This window comes from Aphelocoma coerulescens, chromosome 4 (assembly GCF_041296385.1).
Source record: "Aphelocoma coerulescens isolate FSJ_1873_10779 chromosome 4, UR_Acoe_1.0, whole genome shotgun sequence".
Classification (NCBI taxonomy): domain Eukaryota; kingdom Metazoa; phylum Chordata; class Aves; order Passeriformes; family Corvidae; genus Aphelocoma; species Aphelocoma coerulescens.
Window position 1 is genome coordinate 4,841,216 of NC_091017.1, and position 19,157 is coordinate 4,860,372.

A 19,157-nucleotide genomic window follows, 5' to 3' on the forward strand; every position below is an offset into this window, starting at 1 on the left:
TTAAGATAATCCCTTAAACCTGGAGGTTTTTTGATTATAACTCCAAACATGAAAAAAGCAAGCACCATCTCTCCATCTCAAGTGGGAGAAGAGATTGTACAAAGAGTGAGCCAACATCACCTCATCCAGAGGAGCCATTCTGCTCCTTTGCTGCAGGCCAGCAGCAGCCCTGGGCATGTTACCTCAGACACCTCTAGTTAATCAGAAGCCTTATTCTTCTCTTTAGATCAGACAATATCATTGTGATAGTTGCTAGAACTGAAAATTGACAGGTTTCCTAAGATCTATCTTAAGGACAGCAAGGTGACAACTGAAATGAAGTGGGGAGCCATCCAGAGCTAAACCTGCTATTTATAAGCAAGTAAGTTTTCAATTACAAGTCACTCTATTTATTGGTAACATCAACTTAATGTGAAACCACAGCTGAACATTTTATAGAAACCATGCTGCTTCATCTATGTGCAGGGCAGAAATTTAAAATGAAAGGTTGCCAGCAGAAGATCTGAGGTGTTTGGCATCCCTCCCCCTTCTAAGTTTCAATTCCTGCAGGCATTTCACACGTTCTAAATGCATCTGGTAATCACTAATTACAAGGATCCTATTAAGAAAAAAAATGTCAATTCAGTTCCATGTGCAACTTGATTCCAGCTTGTCTGAGTTTTATGAGTGTCTGTTTAATCATAACAAAATCATGTTGAAGTATGGAAAGCTGCATTTGATTGATTTCAATGGGAGCTGCAGACACTGGGGACTAATGAGGATTAAGCCTTATTATGGAGTGCCTAAACTTGGCCTGCAGGCGTCTAACTTAAAAATATCAAATTTGAAAAATATTGACCTGGAATGAACACTCTCTACCACCACTGTACCAACAAAAGAATCAAGCAAAATGACTAAAGAAATCAGAATGAAAAGAAACCCCAAGCTGACCCAGAACACCACGGAATTCAGACTGCTACTCCAGCTCTAATTCTTCCCACTGAGCTCTGACTTTTCACCAGTTTCAGATGTATTTGCCAAGCTGGGCACAGCACTGCAGCCCACATTAAAGAGATGCAGGTTAAATGTAACTGAAAATATGACACCCATTTCAGTAAGAGTCATGTAAGAAGCAAAAAACATTCTAAAAAACTGGAAAGGAAAAAAGCAGTGAAGAATGAACAAAGATATATTTATTTAGTTATTAGATGTGTTCTTTCCTGGTTCGCAGAGTGAACTGGATTTAGGAGCCCTGCTGGGGAGCTCCCTGGGGCTGCATCGCGGCTGCTCCGGGTTTTCCGCGTCCCTACTCTGCCAAGCCAGGGAAACAGAAAAAGCTGCTCAAGCTGACAAGTCCCACATCCCTGCATGGCCCAGCTGCACACCCAGGCAGCATAAACATGCAGTTCTCCAGAAGCCCTGCTGCTCACACTGCTGGGGTGGGGGACGTTGTGCAGGTCTCCTGACTCTTAGTCATATGCAGATTTTGCAGCTAAAATCTAAATCTCCACTTGTGAACCTGAACGAAAGAGATGCGACCCAGTTGTTGTGCCCTGTGCAAGTGTTTGTTATTAGAACAACCAGAATACATACATAATATGTATGTATTTTACAACATAATATGCAATGTAACGCTGTAGGTTTTTATTAGATCTGGCAGACTGAAGCCAAGATGGATAAAATTCAGCTACTTCAAAGAATTAAGGCTCTGTAAAAGAGGGGGTTGTAATGGTCATGTAAAAGATTGCTCAGAACTACATAAATTTTCTGCTTTCTGTCAAGGCTTTTAAGAACAGGAACACCCTGAAGTAAAACAGAATCAGTTCTGCTCACGGATTTATGGGGTTTTGCAATAATTGGAAATGTTTGTTAAAAAGTGTGCAGAATTTCCTTGGTGCTCACCCACCAAATTTATCAGGTCTCCAAGCATTTCCTAGATACATCCAGAATAGGTCCAAAAGGCACTTTTTTTGGCTGGAGTATTCATTTGCGTTAAAAACAAGTTTCCCACACAGAAAAAACACACTTGGAGAGAAAAAAAATACATTGTTCAAGAAAGACAATGAGGCTCACTAATTCTAATGAAATCTTAACTGTAAAATGGATTACAACCAGAGAGGCACTCATCACACTAGTGTTTCAAAATGTTTTCCAAAATTCTTTTCACAAACATCCTTCTTGTACATTTTAAATCCCGCACTGCTCTTGCCCCATTCTCTTTTTCTTTCTTCAAGTCTAGTTCTAGCTTAAAGCATCTGATGTTCCCAAACCTTTGCTCATTTCCCCCAAACCTGCTCAGTAATTCACTTGTATTCCATTTGTACCAAAGCAATATTTTGTGGGAATGCAATGTAAAATGAATGCCAGAGATGAGCCAGACTAAAAGATGCAGAAAAAGGGAAAGGAGATTTTTGGTTTGGTTTGGTTTTCCTGCCTAGATCAACTCAATGATTCAATTTTACAGATCACCACCATCACCAGACATACTGATCCAGCACACAGAACAGAAAACAAACAATATGCCAAATAAATTAAAGTACATGCTAGCAAATCACACATAAGGAATAAACCCATTCATAAGTTACCTTTCCAGGAATTCACAACAGAAAAATGTGTAAGATGCAGGGCCTGTGACAGCCAGGCTGAGTAAATTTACCTCATTTAAGCATTACCCATGTTGCAAAATAGCTCCAAAACAAAGTGGAACAAACACCATCATCAATGCTGTTGATAAACAAGCCAGCAGGTTACACTATTTGTGCGTGGCTGTCGTGTAGGAGGGGTGGGATGGAGAAATGTGTTATTACAGTAAATGTGATCAAAATGGAAGAACAACCGGAGAAAGAAAAGAGCATTTGATGAAAGAGAGCCTAAGTGACACTCACTGAAACTAACATAAGACAGGAATAAAGCCTTCAAGACTTTTTTGGCCTGAAGAAATCAAACATAGAACATTTCGGGCGTCTCCCCCTACCTACATATTCTCAGGTTTGGTTCGCAGAGTAGCACTTGAAGCAGGCATTGCACTGCATGTCTGTCTGCCCTTTGCTGAAAATGCAGCTTCAGACACAAAAATGCTGCCTAGAAAAAGCCACAAACACAGCAAGATCTGCCAGTTATCTCCTCTCCCTGTTACTTCCTGATAAAGTGCTGAAACTTCAATATAAGACAGTTTCTAACCAAAATTTTAAATCTGAAGCTTGATTTTACCCAAAATTAAAAAGTAGATAGTTTCCTCAGTTCTGCCTTACCTAACTTAGTTTGGACAAAATGAAACTGGTACCTGCCCTGTGTGATGCAGGACGATTTAATGCTGAATACTTTAAACTGGTCTCAATATTAAGTACAATTCTCCTTGATTAAGGTAACAGCAGATTTTGGGCAGCAATCCCCCCCAAAGAACTTAACTCCCAGATGCCCTCCCATGGAGCTGTGATATCCACAACTTGATAAACAGTCTGGTCTATGAGTGCTGGTCCCCCACACTGGGTGTGTGAAAATGCTCCTCTTGACACACACAAATTAGTGTCAGTGATGAGTGCAAAACACTGCTTTAAACTACAGGGCCTTATTCAAAATCAATACAACATTTTTTTCTTGAACTGAAACTGAGACAAAAGCAATTTACAGACATGTCTGTCCCTTCGCCAATCAGCAAATTTCTAAACATCTTTGGATTTAAGATCTCGAGAAGATCTGAAAGTGAGAAAATGATTCCCCAATGAGTATAAATCCCTTCTTCAGGTAGATATCAGTGGCACAAATGTCACCAAAAAGCCACCACGGTCGTGCTCAGGCTTGCACACATTTTACATTTGGGCTTACCATGTCAGCCACTCCACACAGGCACCTGCACGAGTGAGTTTAAAGCACAGAAACTCTTTTGAAAGGCCACAAAACACGAGCTCAGTGCCAAAAATATCATGACCACACTTCCAACATGCAAAAGAGTCACATAAGAAGTGACCAGAGGAAGTTGCAAATATCATCTCACCAAGCCATCAAAGTCACATACAGCCTACGTCAGAACACCCTCAGTAGCTCTCTTCTTAAAAATGAGACTCCTCATTTTAAACACAATTAGAAGAAATCTTTTCTTCATGGGCAAAGGTTCAGTTCAGCTAAAGACAATTAGTGTACACAGGTCTGGGTGCAAAGTTCATAATACTTTGAGCCCACTTATTGTACACAATCTCCGTGGAAGCAAATTGTTAATAGAATACAAATTAATTTTTTTGGAAGTATAAAATAAGTTGATAAAATAAAGCTCTCAACAATTAATATATTTTCAATGTTATTTTCTCATTATCTGTGTCCAGCTTTAACTAGCTCAACAAATTATTTGGAGGTGGGCAAGATGGGAAGGAAGTACTCAGTTATTTGTCAAATGTCAATTGTAAATTATACAATAAAAAAAAAGGTTCTTTATTATTATTCACTGCCAAAGCATGGATAGGAAGCTTTCCAAAAAATAGAATACAAAAGTGAAAAGGAAAAATGCTGCAGGATAAAAGCAAGATTACTAACTATGATATTCATTGATAGTGCCCAAAATGGGTTGCTTTTGCTGAACCATTTTTAATAGAGATGTCACTGCAGTGAAACTGTGATGTTGTGACAGGAAAGAACAAAACTTTCTCGTAACAATCCAAACCAAGAGATCAAAGTTAAGATATATCAAATCCATGACTCTGGAATTAAATCTCTGCAGTATAAGGAGGTAGAATATAAGAAAGTAACAGAAAGGAGATTGCTCCAAGTACAGGGGCCACGTGGCCGTGAAAAAAGGCACATGCAGACCTAGCCCAAAGCTGTGTGCCTAAAAGAAGGGAAATTTAACAGCAAGAAGACAAGAAGGCTTGATTTAGAAGAGGAATGCAGCTCTGTTCTATGCAAGATTTGTTCCCTCCGAACATGCTTCAAAATCCCACCAAAAAAAAAAAAAAAAAAAAAAAAAAAAAGAGAAAGAAGAGCCCATAGAAAGGAACTATCCAACCAGCCAGTTGCAAAAAAAAAATCACTGGCATTGCTTGGCTGGCAGGAACACCAATCCCAAACAACTCAGAAGCACATATGCTGCTTTCCACACATTCCAGCACTCCCACACTTCTGGAAAAATGGTACCACTGCTGCCAGAAATTCAGATTGCACCAGCAGCATCACAGTGTCCTGAGGCTCTAGAAGCAAGCCAAGGGAAGATGAGAACTTTTGCTTCATTTTAGGAGGGAGGTAGAGCAGTCTAGAGCTCCAACAGCTGCCCCAGCACAAACAGGAATGTGCCCTCTGGCAGCAAACAACATTGGCCCTGGGAAAAGGAGGTTGTAATACCGCAGCTTCAAGTATTCCTTACTCAAGGGTAGAATGAATCAAAACTTCTTCTGAGGTGCAGCTTTAATGCCAATTTACAGCCAGAAGGCAAGCAAAATATCACCTACCCCATTCTCAAGTGCTGTGTGGATTACAGAAAATAATTTGTAGCAGATGTCCTAATGACAGAACTATCTAAGGGAATCCTGTGCCAGCTCCAAGCAGTCAGCAGCCCAGGGAACATCCCAAACTCCACGGAACAGATGAGACTTCCAAAGTTCTCAGCAGAAAGCTTATCCAGAGGGATTTTGGTCAAATCCAGTACAGGTGCACTGAATCTTTGCATCACTAGATTTACCCCAAAATAACTGTTTAATTTAGTTAGTGCTCTATATGGCAATAATCCTTTACTATTGCTGTACTCTTCACTGTCCAACTTTATGCCAGGAAAGTAAATAAAAGAACATTCCTACAGTTGTTCTATATAGACAGTATGAAGAAATTAAAAAGCCATTTTTAGGAAAAAAAGAAAAAACCTTTAAAATATCAGGTTTTGGATTTGAGGTCTTTTTGGTAGATGAGAAGGGAAAACAGGTACATGACTTCACTCTGAGGCTAGGAAGAGACCCACTAGTACAAATTTCCAATGAATGCAGATGTTACTCACCATATTTAGGGAAGGTGTCCGTCTCTGTACTGCCAGGTTAGGACATCCCAGCCTCAAATAAAGGCTCTCTGAATCAAATGAGAACTAAGTGGTTTGGAGGCAAAAGTGTATCTGTGTATATATATCTCAAGGTTTAACCTACACTCCAGGCTTAGGGAAACCCCTTTCTTAAAGTCATGCTACCACTGAGAGCACATTCATCTCTCTCAAACAAACACAGCCCACACAGAACTACTTGAAAGCACTGCTTATAAGAGACCACAGAGGATTCCCTCTCATTCTTCAGATTAGCATGGAACAGTGACACAACGCTTTGCCCACGCACCAGCAAGAGCTGCTCTGTGGGAAAAGTGGTGGTCTAGCATAGTGGAAAAGCTGCATCAACTCAAATTGAATAGAACACAAATATCAATCTAGAAGCAGAATAATTTACTGTAAGGGGCAAATAGGTCAGGGAGCCATTTCTAGGAATGCACTTTAATTAGAAGTTATTCTAAAGGTTTCCCTTACAGAATCAGTGCTCGGTTTGACCAGCTACAGTCCCCTCATCAGCAGTGACATTCAGCTCTGCCCCGACCAGAGAAACCACCCTATTATATCTGATTTTCATTCTGAGGAAGAGAGTACATAGAGGTGAAGGCTGCAGAAATGTCTCCCCTTCACCAGACAAGAAGTGATGCAGCATTTTCAAGAATCTACTATTCATTTCAGGCTATAGCCCACTGCACACAGGGGTTGATTGATCAAGTTTCACAGATGATAAAAATTAACATTATCATGCTGTCACCTAAAAGTGAAAGATTCACAATAGGTAAGCTCAGAAAAACACTCATCTCTAAGTCTGATGGTTGTATCAGTTTCGGTTTTGATGACAACAAAACCTGTGCAGCTCTGCACCAAGGACTAAAACCCTGCTGAGATTTTTAGGAGATTGCTGTTGTAACACTCATTATCTAACTGCCCTGAGAGCATTCCCATGCTCCTAGCAGAAATATGTCAGCTGCTCAGGAGAGCAGGATGGATCATTTTTTGTCAAAGCATTTACACTCAGCTTCTCACATGCACACAGACAGCAGTCATTTGCAAATTCATGTTCAATTCACTCCAGGTTTGTTCAAACAAAACTATTCTGGAGACATTTGCAATTGCAACAGAGGAAACAACAGGTCAGAATCAGGATGTGGGAAACCAAGGTCCAATTCTTTCCCCTGCCTTTCCCTGAAGGGAGTTTAACTGTGTTTGTACCTCCTGCATAAATGTTTTAACTGCTGGAGATGCAGGGTGATTTCTCCAGTCTTTTGCAATAACAGTGTTCCACTACAGATGAAGAATTTGCTGTCACTTTCTCAGACAAAATGTTAATGACTTCAGCTTGATGGTTTGCACATTTACCAACAAGAGTTCAGATTTACTGGCTGCCTGCTTAAAATAAATTAAAAAAAAAAAATGCAACAGCACCCCAACATCTTCCACTTCTCAGAACAGCGTCCTGTACAGTCAGCTCCACATCAGTCAGGTTTTCTTACCCTGATCTCTTTCTTCATTCTATATAAGCGTTTAGAAAAAACTGAACAGCCTCAACAGGGGACATTTGAAAGCAACCCACCAGCAAAGGCTCAGTAGCAAAGTGCTGGAGCAGTGTCTTGGGAGGTGAGTGACACATACTCAAATCCAAGCAGCAAAAGAAATCAAAGCCAAGAGCATCCTCTGAGGGGAAATGCTCTTCCCACTGGATGACTGAGTAAGAAGGGAACAGCATTAAATATTACTCAGCAATGCATTCATGTAGAATACAGTGAATTTAGCCTTCTATGGTTTTGGCTTTCACTGCACTCAAACAGCTTTCAGCTTTGGACTGACCAACATGCTTAATTGCAATGGGACTGGAAAGAGTTCAAGGCATGGTTGGCATTTTGTCATCATGTGTCAGCTCAACAATGACGGGGCTTACTTAAAACTCTGCATGTGTGCTGCTCCTGGGTTTATTATCCATCACCTGTTCCACAGAAGCACTGTGGCTTCTGCCAGGGAGGCCAGGAATAGCCACTTTTCTCCTCATGCAGGACAAGGCAAAGCCAGGACTGTTAAGACTAAGGTCAGGTGCCTTCCATGAGTTAAGAGAAGTGACCAAAGACAACTGATTTTGGTAAGCATTCCCTGAATAAAAGGCAAAACACAAATATTTTAACTGGAGTCCTTCTGAGCCTGGACATTTCCCGTTCTGCTGGGCTGCTCCAAGCACCAGCCATGCCCAAGGCAGGAACAGGCAGGGATGTGATGGTCTACCTGTGCAGAAGAGGTTAACAGGGCACAGCATCCTTCCTGCTTCCAGAGAAGAGGAGGTGAAAACGTGGGCCCTTCCTTTCCCTTCAGGGAGAGGGCTTCATAGCCCTCCTGACTCAAACAATTAGAGGGTTTTCTTTTTTAACTCCTGTAAACATTGGTGATATGAAAGTATTGACATTTTCAGCACAGCACAGCAGGCACATCAAAGTGTTTTGTAGAAGCAGAGAAAAGCAGTCAATGGAAAAATTGAAGGGGGAACCCTCTCTTTTAACCTCCAGTGGAAAATTGTGGGGGTACAGCAGAAATCACCTTTTTACCTGACTTTCCCACTGCCTCCATTCAGAAGAATAAAACCCCTTTGGCTACACCACACATAACTGAATAATAAAAATTTCACTGCTTCTTATGCATAACCAAACCACTTATCTAGAAAAAGACCAGGTTGGATGGTTGCCATTCAAATTATTTTATTGTCCACTGAAGAACTGCTTGTTTAGGGGCTTTCCATGGGGGAAAAAGAAGGAAATGAGTTAGAGAAAATTTAATATAATGCAAAGACAACAGCTTAAAGTACCAGATCCTTGGTGACTTGTAAAGGGCTTAATTGCCATGTAAGTATTATTCAGGAGAGAAAAGACCACTACAAAGAAGAAAGAGGACTGGGGGGGAAAAAGGCAATTTCAAAAGTACCCAAAACACTTTGGGACTCCAGTATTCTGGAGAGGCAGCTTAAGACAGATTTGCTGTCCAGAAATGTTCTGAGATTTGGCTTGAAGTTGACACTTTGATACCACACTTGGGGCATTAGGAGTTCATTCTGCTGAAACAAGGCAGCCTGCTGTTCTCCACACAAGTCTTACTCCCTGGCTGTCTGCAGCTGTCCTCCTCTCTCTCTGGTGCACGAACGAGAACTGCTCCCACGCACTCAGGGTTTTCACAAGCTAAAATACTCTCTTCTGCTTCACTCGCAAGTAGGTTGGCTGCTCTTTTTTAGTTCTATATGCTTAAACACGTTCACATGCCCCAGATCAAGAAGCAGCAGTGAGACAGCCAGTCTCAGCTGTCAGGTTTTTGAGGTGAACTAAACACTTAAAGGTGAGGTTACCTCTTATCCACACTTCATACACTATTAAAATATATTTTTGTGCTCACAGAAGTGACTTTCTGAGGGAGGTAGATGCTGCTGCCCAGCTCTACCCTAAATTTTAGTGAACTGCTTTGATTTTAGTTTGGACTAAAACAGCTTTTGCCTGAGATGTATTAAAAGTCAAGGCACTTCCCACCCATTTTGTTCCTGCTTGCTGTGTGGCTTTACTGCTTAGCCGTGAACGGAAGACCACCCACAACAAATTCTCCCTTCCTTATGGAAAAATTGGAAATGCCACAGCTCCTTTATGAGGTCTTAGATGGTGATTCTATCAATTCTTTACTTTTACTCAGATATATTATGCTATTTCACTGGATTTTCCTGAAGATGTTCATGAATTTGATAGAATATCAATATGAAAACAGGCTTTACATCAGGCCAGCAGCAGGCTCCAGCAGAACATCCCTTCCATCACATTTGTCACTCCCACAAACTTTAAGCATGCAGCTTAGTGTCAGGGAGGTTTGACTACAAATCTTTTTTTCTTGGGAATAAGGCCACCTTGTTCTCAGCTGGTTGCCCACCCACTGGTCTCTACCACTACATTTTTTACTGAAATACTTCACTGTTTATATTCTAGTCCAAGATGGAATTAAACCTAATTTTAAGCAGTGTGTAAATCCACCAAGAAAGCATTTTCTCATTCTGCACCAACTTCAGAGAGGTTTCTTTCCTCTCCATACACACTTTCACCTGCCTGCCAATTAACAAGAGAGAAAAGTCAACCATGAAGCTATCCTAAATTTACTACTGTCTACGACAACAAAATCTTAAAGCAACATTTAGTGGTTTGACAGAAAAGTGACCTTTTCCTCATAGAGACATGGTATTTTTGCAGGAAGCAAAGCATTTTCACCCAGATTCAGGGACTGCCAAAACCTGCAAGTTGCAGACACTTTCCTGCCTTTTGCTATTTCTTGGCTGGACTGCAAAAATAAAATCAGACACAGACCTCAGAGGACTTAGAATTTTCTCAACAAGCTGATCTACCACAAAACTAAGTTTCCCTGGTCTCTGATTTTCATCTCAGCAGCAAGGAGTGCAGTGAGCTGTGTTCACCCAGAAGAGTGGATACCTCCACAGAAAGGGCTAAGGATAGAATAAGGTGATACACAACAGCTGCATGAGTCTGGGTTAAAAGTGAAAGGAAAAAGGAAGGAAAGTAAGAAAAGGAAGAAAGAAAGTAATTCTTATGTACCCAGTGAGAGGTGGTGTTTGCCATCAGTACAGGTGGCTGGATAGAGCAAGATGCCTCAACCTGGGTTTGCAGCTGACCAAGGACAAAGAGCAGCAAAGGTATTTCACAGGAGGTATCCTGGTTGTTGGTGGACAGGAGGAAAGGCACTTTGGCGGAGAGGAAGATGGTGAGAGGTGACACATCTACATTTCAGATGAGAACTGTACTCTTTCCCAGCTTCTCTGGAGGATCTGATGACCTTTCCACAACCACCAGCATTCATCACAACACTGAAGCAGAAGTTGTTTGCCCCACTTTCCCCATGCAGCATATGAATCTAATTTTCCCTTTTTGTGAAATCAAGAGTAGTATCTGCTTACAACTCCGCAATATTGTTGTCCAAGTGTGTGGTAAAGCTAATAACTACACTAGAGAGAGCTCTCTGGCTGTCAGGAGCCAGATCCAAATATTCCTAAGGCAGCTCTCCATCACATAAGCATGTAGACACATACACAAATCTATAAATGCAAACACTCCTATATATCCCACAAGCAAACTGCCTTAGAGCTGTTTCCTGTTACCAAAAGAAAGGACTATAAAAATGAAGGAACTCCTGATCTTAGGCTGCTATTTCCACCTCATATGACCTTAATTTTATGGAAACTGTACCCTTGTGTTATTTAGATTTTACTCATAAAACATAGACAGAGGCAATATATAGGCATTGGGGAACAATCAAGAAAAATGTAAAACTTCTTTGAACAGTAAAGAAAAAAGTTGCTAAAATGATTGATTTTTATAAATTATGTAAGGAAAAGCCATTTGCTGTAGCGGAAATAAGGTATTTTTTTATTTTCTGTTTTCTTTTAAAAAGAAAAAGAAGGAAAAAACCAAAGTTCTTGGAGCACTAAAATGCTGTAGCAAACAAAGTTCTACTTCCCTTTTGTACTTTCCCAGCAATTACAACCTAGAAAAAAACATTAAACACTGAGGATTATTTTATAAGGTAGGGATATTTATCCACCTACTAATCATGACCTTACTCTAAGCTTCTGCAGTTCTTTGTGCATCCTACTTTGAAGGAAGCCTTAAACCACAGCAGAGTGCCAGCGAGTCTGATAAATTACTACTTGTAAGTCTTCTAAATGTTTGCAAGCACTCAAGTTTAGTTCAACCCAAACTCCTAAAAAAGTATATTCAGCCTTTGCAAAGTGAAGATGGACAATGAAAAGCAATTGAATACATATGAGAGGATTACTTGGATGAGACTTTACCTCAGGAGAAAAATAGTAATGGTCACAGAAATAAAATTGTATTCAATATTAGCAGTTCACAGCTAATCAAAGTGCCATGGTAATTGTCTAGGTAGAGATCTCACTACATAAATGCTGTGGCATTTTCAAAGTTTCTACAGAATGCACAGACTCTTTTTCCCTTTTTAGAAGTAACAAAGGCAGTCATGTCCAAATTTTCCAAACCAACCAGACTCCATACTGTGTACCTAAACACTGTATGAACTGTCAAGAGTGCACTCAGCCAGTCAGCTCCCAGCAGCCACACGTAATCCAGGCTTAAATCCAAGCCAGACCACAGACATGGGTGAACCTGGGTGCCAGCACTTGCAGGGCAGCCCAGCTCCTTTGGTCCTGTTACCAGAGAGGATTGCAGCTAAACAAACCAGGCATTTTAGGGCATTGCTATGGGATTTTGAGTCTTCAGTATCAAATACCTTTGAAGAGATGCAAATGCAAAAGCATTTTGGGAGTTGAGGGATGGAGCTGTGTCCTCCCTTTCAGCACAGGCACTCCTGTCAGGAACTTAGGAACTGACTGTCTCCCGGTCTGGTTCAGAGCAAGGCCTGTTCCAAGCATTCTTCCTAAGGAAATCCCCCCACCTTCAGCAGAGTGGTTTTTTAACTGCTCTCTTTCTTGCAGCATTAGTCAAAGGCTATGGGAAATTGTACATCTTTGTGGCTTTTATTAACTTATTTCCTTTCCAGCAATATGATGTAAAACCAGTAGTGAGACTCTGTAAACTCTAGTGTTACTGTGGTGCTATCAGCAGCCTCATGGTCCTTTTCAATGCACAATAACCACCATATCTCAATAGATAACCACAGCCTTAGAGACCTTAATATTGAACACATTGATACAAAATGCCTTTAAATGGTTCCTTTCGTGCTTTGAGGAGTTGTTTTACTGTAGCCTGTAGAAGTTCTCAAGTGAACTCTGAAAATAAGGAAGGAAATCCAGAGCTGAAAGAAGGTGCAAAGTAAGCGTTCAGAGGATAGACCTGGATTGCCTGCACACCTCTGCAGACATGAGAAGACAGGACCATGGCCTACTTCAAATTGCAACCTCCATCTCCTGTATGCACACACAGCAATTTGGGAATGGGTCCAAACTCCAGCATGACAGAGAGTTGCAGCAGTTACTTCAGATGAAAGAAAGTGATAGACGATGGTTTCAGAATATTGCAGCTTAAAGCACCAGGGCTAAACCAACAGTAATATAGATATGAGGACAGTCAGATTTATAATGAAAGAAGAAAACTGAAAGCCATCTTCCACGCCTAAAAGAACCATTCTTAAAGCAATTCAATTTTGAATCCATAACGAACATACACAGACACACACAAAAAAGCTCAAACCAAACTACACTCTTGCTGAACTGACCTTAGTATCTAGTGCTATAAACACATGAACTACTACGGTTTGGGGTGGTTTTTTGGTTCTTTATGCAGAGTTGCAGAGATACAGAATTGCTTTTTAGCTAGAGACTGGTTTTGATCTCCTAGACTTCTAAGGTGCTTACTTGTTACTGGAATTGCCATTAGTCCCCCAGTAAACAAACTAGCAGCAACACTGCTTGCTTACCCTACAACTCCCCCAGACCTTCCTCAGCTTTCAACTGCAACCTACGCAATGGAACAGGATTCTATTTTAGCAATAATACAATTTCATAGTTGGAATCCCCTTCAGTTTGAGGCAAACAGCAGCAGTGACTCATCACAAGGCATTTTAAAAAAAGGGGATTTCCTACTGAAGTAAAGCACCAATGAGCATCACAGAAGGCAAAAATCAGTGAAGATCACAGGCAAGAGGGACACCAAGGATTCCTCAGGGAGGTGATACAACTACAGAAAAAAAGTAATGGCTTTTATTTCAGCTGGAGGCTCATGATCCAAACTGGATTTGTTATTCTGAAACTGAAACCAGACACACACCAGAGTGTGAGGCTTCACTCTGAAACCCAGCTGAGCCAACACACAGCTGCTTTCAGCAGCCAGCAACGATTTTGGAGTTTTTGATTAATTCTGGATTCTGGCAGGGGCAGAACCATCATACACATCATCTACAATATGGTTCTGTGTTCTACCTAGAACACAGAACTAGGCTTGGTTTAACTGCTGAACAAGGCAGTAGAGGGAAATGCTACCAGGCAGCAGCCATTCCCCAATACCTGGGCTCCTTCCATGAGTCAGAGCCAAGCGTCTGCTGCTTTCAGTAAGTATGAAGGTCACCTTTCAAATTACTGTTTCTAGTAAAAATAAACTCCCCTGCACAGTAAAGGCAGGAGAGTGGTTGCAAACTACGTGGGTTGTTTCATACGTAGGCTGTTCATAGGAAGGGGCCACCTCCTGCCTTGAATACAGATGCCAGCAATTAGGATTTTTAGTAACTAGGTGTTTGCCCAGTGGGTGAGGCTCTCAGAGCCTCTGGCCGGCACACCAGGAAGTCGGCAGTGACATCACGTTTTTAGGGAAAGATCAGCAGGCAGAGCCTGAACCTGGGGTTGTTCTGCCACTGAACCACAGTGCTACTTCACCAAGTCACAACTTCTGTCTGCTTCAGTCCAGGAGAGAATGAAAACTGCACAGCTTCATGGCCCTCCTGCACTCAGCCCCCCAACAAGAGGCATCACTGCTGACTGAGCTGCTTATAGGTATCATCTCTGCCCTGAGTTTGGCTACAGAAGTTCTACTTCACTACAGAGAGATGGGAACAGGAACCAACATCAGCGGGTCAATCTGTCTTCTTCCTCTGCCCTCTACCTGTGCTCTAACATGAAAACAAAACACCACAGAACTGAGCAACAATTCAAATATCTCACTTTCAAATGCCAGGCATGAAAAGCAAGAAGTAAGCAGGCAGTGTCAATATACATGAATTAAAAGGAAAGCAATGTAAGGGGTACAAAACAGCTTCATTTCTCCACAGGAGCTGCAGAGGAAGACCTGGCCAACACTCCCCCCCAATTTGTTTGTATATTATTAATAACTATATAAATTAGAGGAGATCAAACTCACCCCTTTGCAAAACTGTCATTCTTTCACAGCAGAGTTTTGGGGAAGGTGTTTGAATAGAACAGGTCCTCTGGACAGACTTAGAGATTCAGGTGTTAGAAACCTCTTTTTACTTTTCTCAGGCTCAGCTTAGTGCTTGCATCTAGGGAAAAGACACAGAAACAAAGTACACTGTCAATGAAATCAAGAGCATCAATTAAAGGACTGCTCACACAGCTCCACAGAAGCCTGCAATGGCTAAGGGAGGGGCAGAAAGCCAGAGGCACAAGGCATTCAAGGGAAGGAAAGGCTGAGTGTTTAGACAAAGGAAAAAAATGATCAGTACAGCTGGGCTGTGCTGGAAGACAACCCACAGCATTTTCTTGGAAGTCTCCAATTCCTCCTTCTCAGTCAGTAAAGGATAAAGCTAAATTTCCATTCGTTATAATTAAGCACAGGCAGAAGAAATATTCTTCTGAGCAAGTAAGAAACAGTAAATCTTTGTCAAATCTCTTTTCAGTCCTCTTTCCGAAATTCTCTTCCTGTAGCAATTTATCTTGCTACATCTCCCTCACGATAATCTCCACACCATAGGCCCAGCAGTAAAACTGGTTCAAATTTTTCTAAAAAAAACTGGTCTGTCTCAAAAAAACCTGCTCTGGTCCCCCAGGGTTAGCTGGGATTCATCTTCAGACAAGAAGGGCAAGGCAGCAGGCTGAAATGCCAGATGAGTGAAGCTTGCAACCAGCATAGAACTTTAAGGACATAAAAGAGATCCATTTTTTATGCAGTCTACAGGGGCTTTTGGTTATCCCCAGACTTGGCCATTTCCACAAAATGAGAGCAAGCAACAAGAAACAAATCTTCCAATACATCTAGCCAAAACAGTTATCCAGTATCACAGGATTTCCAGTAAACAGGAAAAAAGGTCCCTCCAATTAGGTAAAAATCGCCAGAAGGTTCTATAAACGAATTATTGGATAGTGAAATACTGATTAAAGTTCTCTAAATACTCATTTTTTAACAGATTTTTTTCAATTGTTTAAGATATTTTTCCCAGCCAGCTTTTCCTCAGCACATCAAACCTTTAGCAGGCAGGAGCTAGGTAGTGAGTCCACCTAAATCACACCAGCTGCAACTGATCCACAACATTCCCACTTCTGATTGTTTCACTCTGAAGTGAATCCAAATATGTTTATTTCTAAAAGATAAATTTTATTTCTAGATAGCATTATCTGTATATCCACAAAGGGTGAAGTGTTTAAGACCTCAGTGGACTAAGGAAGGACAATTTCAACATGAGAAAGTTTACCTCTACAGTTTATTTTTAATTACAGGTGAGTGCAGAGGTTTAAGTGTATCCCACCTGGAGTATTTGGGCAGCTTTTTGCACAACAAGCCTTGCAGTTTATTCCTTCCCCAAAAAAGTTGTAGGCGAGTCTGTGAAACATCCCACAAGGTGTCACTAGAGATGCATCAGCCAAAATACTCCTCGAACGCCCTTCCCTATCCATGTTCCCCCTTCCTAGGAAACATGTTAGACAGCTTTGGAACCGGATGAGAAGGAGTTAATGCCCCAGCAGGAGAGTCCTGGTGCAGCGGGGGCCTTTCAGCTGTGCTCTGTAAGCAGCAAGGCAATGACTTGAACAGTAAATGAACCGCGTACACACAGATCAATGGGAAATGCAGACAACTTCAGCCATCAACTTTTAATGAACTACCTCAGAAAACTGACCATAATACAGAGAAACAAACAAGATCAATCATCAGCTCTGCCTCAGTTCCACGCTAATGCCAGAAAAGATGTCTTGTCTCATTTTATTTTGATCATTCATGCCCATTTTTCACTCCTAACCCTGAAAGCTACACAGATGTCTTGCAAAAACCTGCTATCAGATATAATGGTGTGCTTGTTCCTCATTTAGAGTTATCACTTAAAGCCCTTTCGATTGAACACTGCATGAACACAGCATGAATTCAAAACTACTGTGTTGGATTAAGAATATATTCCATATATCCTCCCTTCTACCACCCCCTGTATTTCCCTTTCTTGAAAAAAACAAACCAAACCAGATCTCACTTGAGAGAAAGGTTGCTTAACATTTGAAAACCATCTTTGATACAGCTCTCATGCAGAAATTACACTCCAGTGCCTAATTTTTCAAAATCTCTAAATCAGTAGGATTTACTGCCTTAGAAGATGACATAATTACTCACAGGTGAACAGAGGCACATCACTGACGCAGCACTCACCTGCTCCAAGCTGACCCAAGTACACCAGGTGTGAGGACTTACTTTGCCTATTGCCTGGCAGACACACAGCTGCAGCACAGCTTCCAGGAACAAAGTTCCAGGAGCATTTGGGATCTCCAAAATATATGAGAAAAATCAGGAAGGAATAATATGGCTGCTCTGTAAATTTACTTTGAGAGGAAAATACCACATGCTAGGAAAACAAACATTAATATGTTCCTTCAAAAGAAAAGAAAAAAAGCCAGTGTTTGCCTTGTTTTTTTACATGATTATCAAATATTTCCATTTAAAACAGCTGATTACTGTAAACTCAGAAAGTTCCTTTGCCTGTTCAGGTTACTTTGCAAACAAACCAACCACTTCTGTGGCTACATCCTTCTGTGCTCCTCCCCCCTCATCAGTAAAGTGGGTTTCTTCGACTTCAGACTTTATGAACACACATCAATACCTTATTGAAAAAACATTATCATTTCATGGGCAAATTATAACAAAGACTTTCCACTTTTCCTCATGGTTTGTGTTACCTTGGATATCCAGGATTCTTATCCTCCATTTATACTCTTAACAAGTTCACGTAATCATTTCTTCATTTGCCCTACTATTTGTGGAGCCTTAACTTAAATCACTATGGCAAGACTTGTATTTTACAGCTGATCCTGACAGGCTGCTAAATTTGTTTCCCTGCACAAGGGTATTTTTTGCTCTTTTTAAACTTTAACAGCAAAGTTCTTCCACTCCCTTTGAGAATTTAGAGGCTTTTTTGTGCGTACATAAAATGTTTAAATGAGTATCTGTGAAGACTGTAACAAAAACACCACTTTTTGAGACCCTTTATATTTTTAAGTTCACCATTTAGGAACTGAGATTTCTTCTGATTGCTAATAAATAACACTTTATTCTCTCCCCTTTCCATTTCCCCTTTGGCTTCCCTCCACTATATCACCAGATTTGGGAAGGGGGATGCCTACAGCTACAGGATTTTTAGTACACTCTGGGGAGTCTGGAAATAACTTGTCTGAAGTCTCTCAAAGAGCCTTGATCTCTATTACTTTTTTGCAGATCCATTCACTAATTTGTATTTCAAATGCTCAGCTTCAAAACCAAGAGAGACCTAAGAGTGGTATTTGTTTGTTTTGGAAAACAAGTGTTCCAAAGCCAAAGGGATGACCTGTAGATGAAAATTAAACATCTAAGATATGACTTCAAAAAAACCCAAACAAAACATTAAAACCAATTCTGACTGGGTTGTTTATACCATTGGTCCTTAGTCACTCATGAGCTCCAACTGTTTTTCAAAGCACTATTTCACAAAGGAAAAAAAACAATAATCCAACACCTCTTTCCATGTTTCCCGCTAATCCTACGGAAAGAAGAACTCTATCAAACCCTTACCAAATCCGACCATCAAATCCATGCTTCCAAACGCCCGTAAACAATTCCCCTAGGGGGGACTGGAAGAGCTCAGCTTTTCATGTGCAGCAACGATGCCATCTACAGCCCGAGCGGGGCCACAACAACCCCACCGAGCTGCTGCAGCCAAAGAGATTGCTTTCAGATGTGTTGTTGCTACGTGTCTGCTCTTCCAAAATTCACGTCTGTCTGAGGCTGAAACTTTATTATGATATTTCATATTGATATTTAGGAGGATATATTTTATACTTTACCCATGGAGACACTAAGCATTTTCTAGCTGTTTATTCTCAGGTTGCATGATCTTTAAGATTCTTCAGCTGTGGACTGAACTCACTAATAGCTAAACTGGGTGTTTAGTAGATGTATCTACTAAACCATGCATTAGAGGGAAGAAGTAGAAGAACACTACATTTCTGTTGTCACACACACAAAAGACACTACACAGAGTGTATTTTACAGACTCCCAGAAGAAAGTTACTGGACCTTTTCATAAGCCATAGTTTAGCTGTCATCTGTACAATAAAGACTGACTTGTTATTTGATGCAAGAAAAATCAACTGTCCCAGTGCAGCTGGCACATTACTGAGAGGCCTCACTTCCTAGGAATTAGAAATTTGTAAAGTCAAAGAAAAAAATATTATAAT

At 40.9% G+C, this 19,157-nt stretch overlaps 1 protein-coding gene across 7 annotated transcripts in view; it reads right to left on the reverse strand.

The window, feature by feature from the left end:
* The window catches only part of TNIP3 (TNFAIP3 interacting protein 3), a 53,406-nt gene extending 34,799 nt beyond the window's left edge, over positions 1-18,607 (reverse strand). For 2 of the 7 annotated variants that reach the window (XM_069012065.1, XM_069012060.1), the window contains exons 1-2: positions 18,493-18,605; positions 14,872-15,010 (exon numbers count right to left, since the gene is read on the reverse strand). The gene's annotated coding sequence lies outside the window, so the exon portion shown is untranslated. Of the gene's footprint in view, positions 1-14,871; positions 15,011-15,932; positions 15,952-16,213; positions 16,277-16,927; positions 17,025-17,100; positions 17,135-18,492 lie in introns of those variants that run through there. The other 5 variants (XM_069012066.1, XM_069012063.1, XM_069012061.1 and 2 more) reach the window with 5 other exon arrangements.
* Positions 18,608-19,157: the final 550 nt, after the last annotated feature.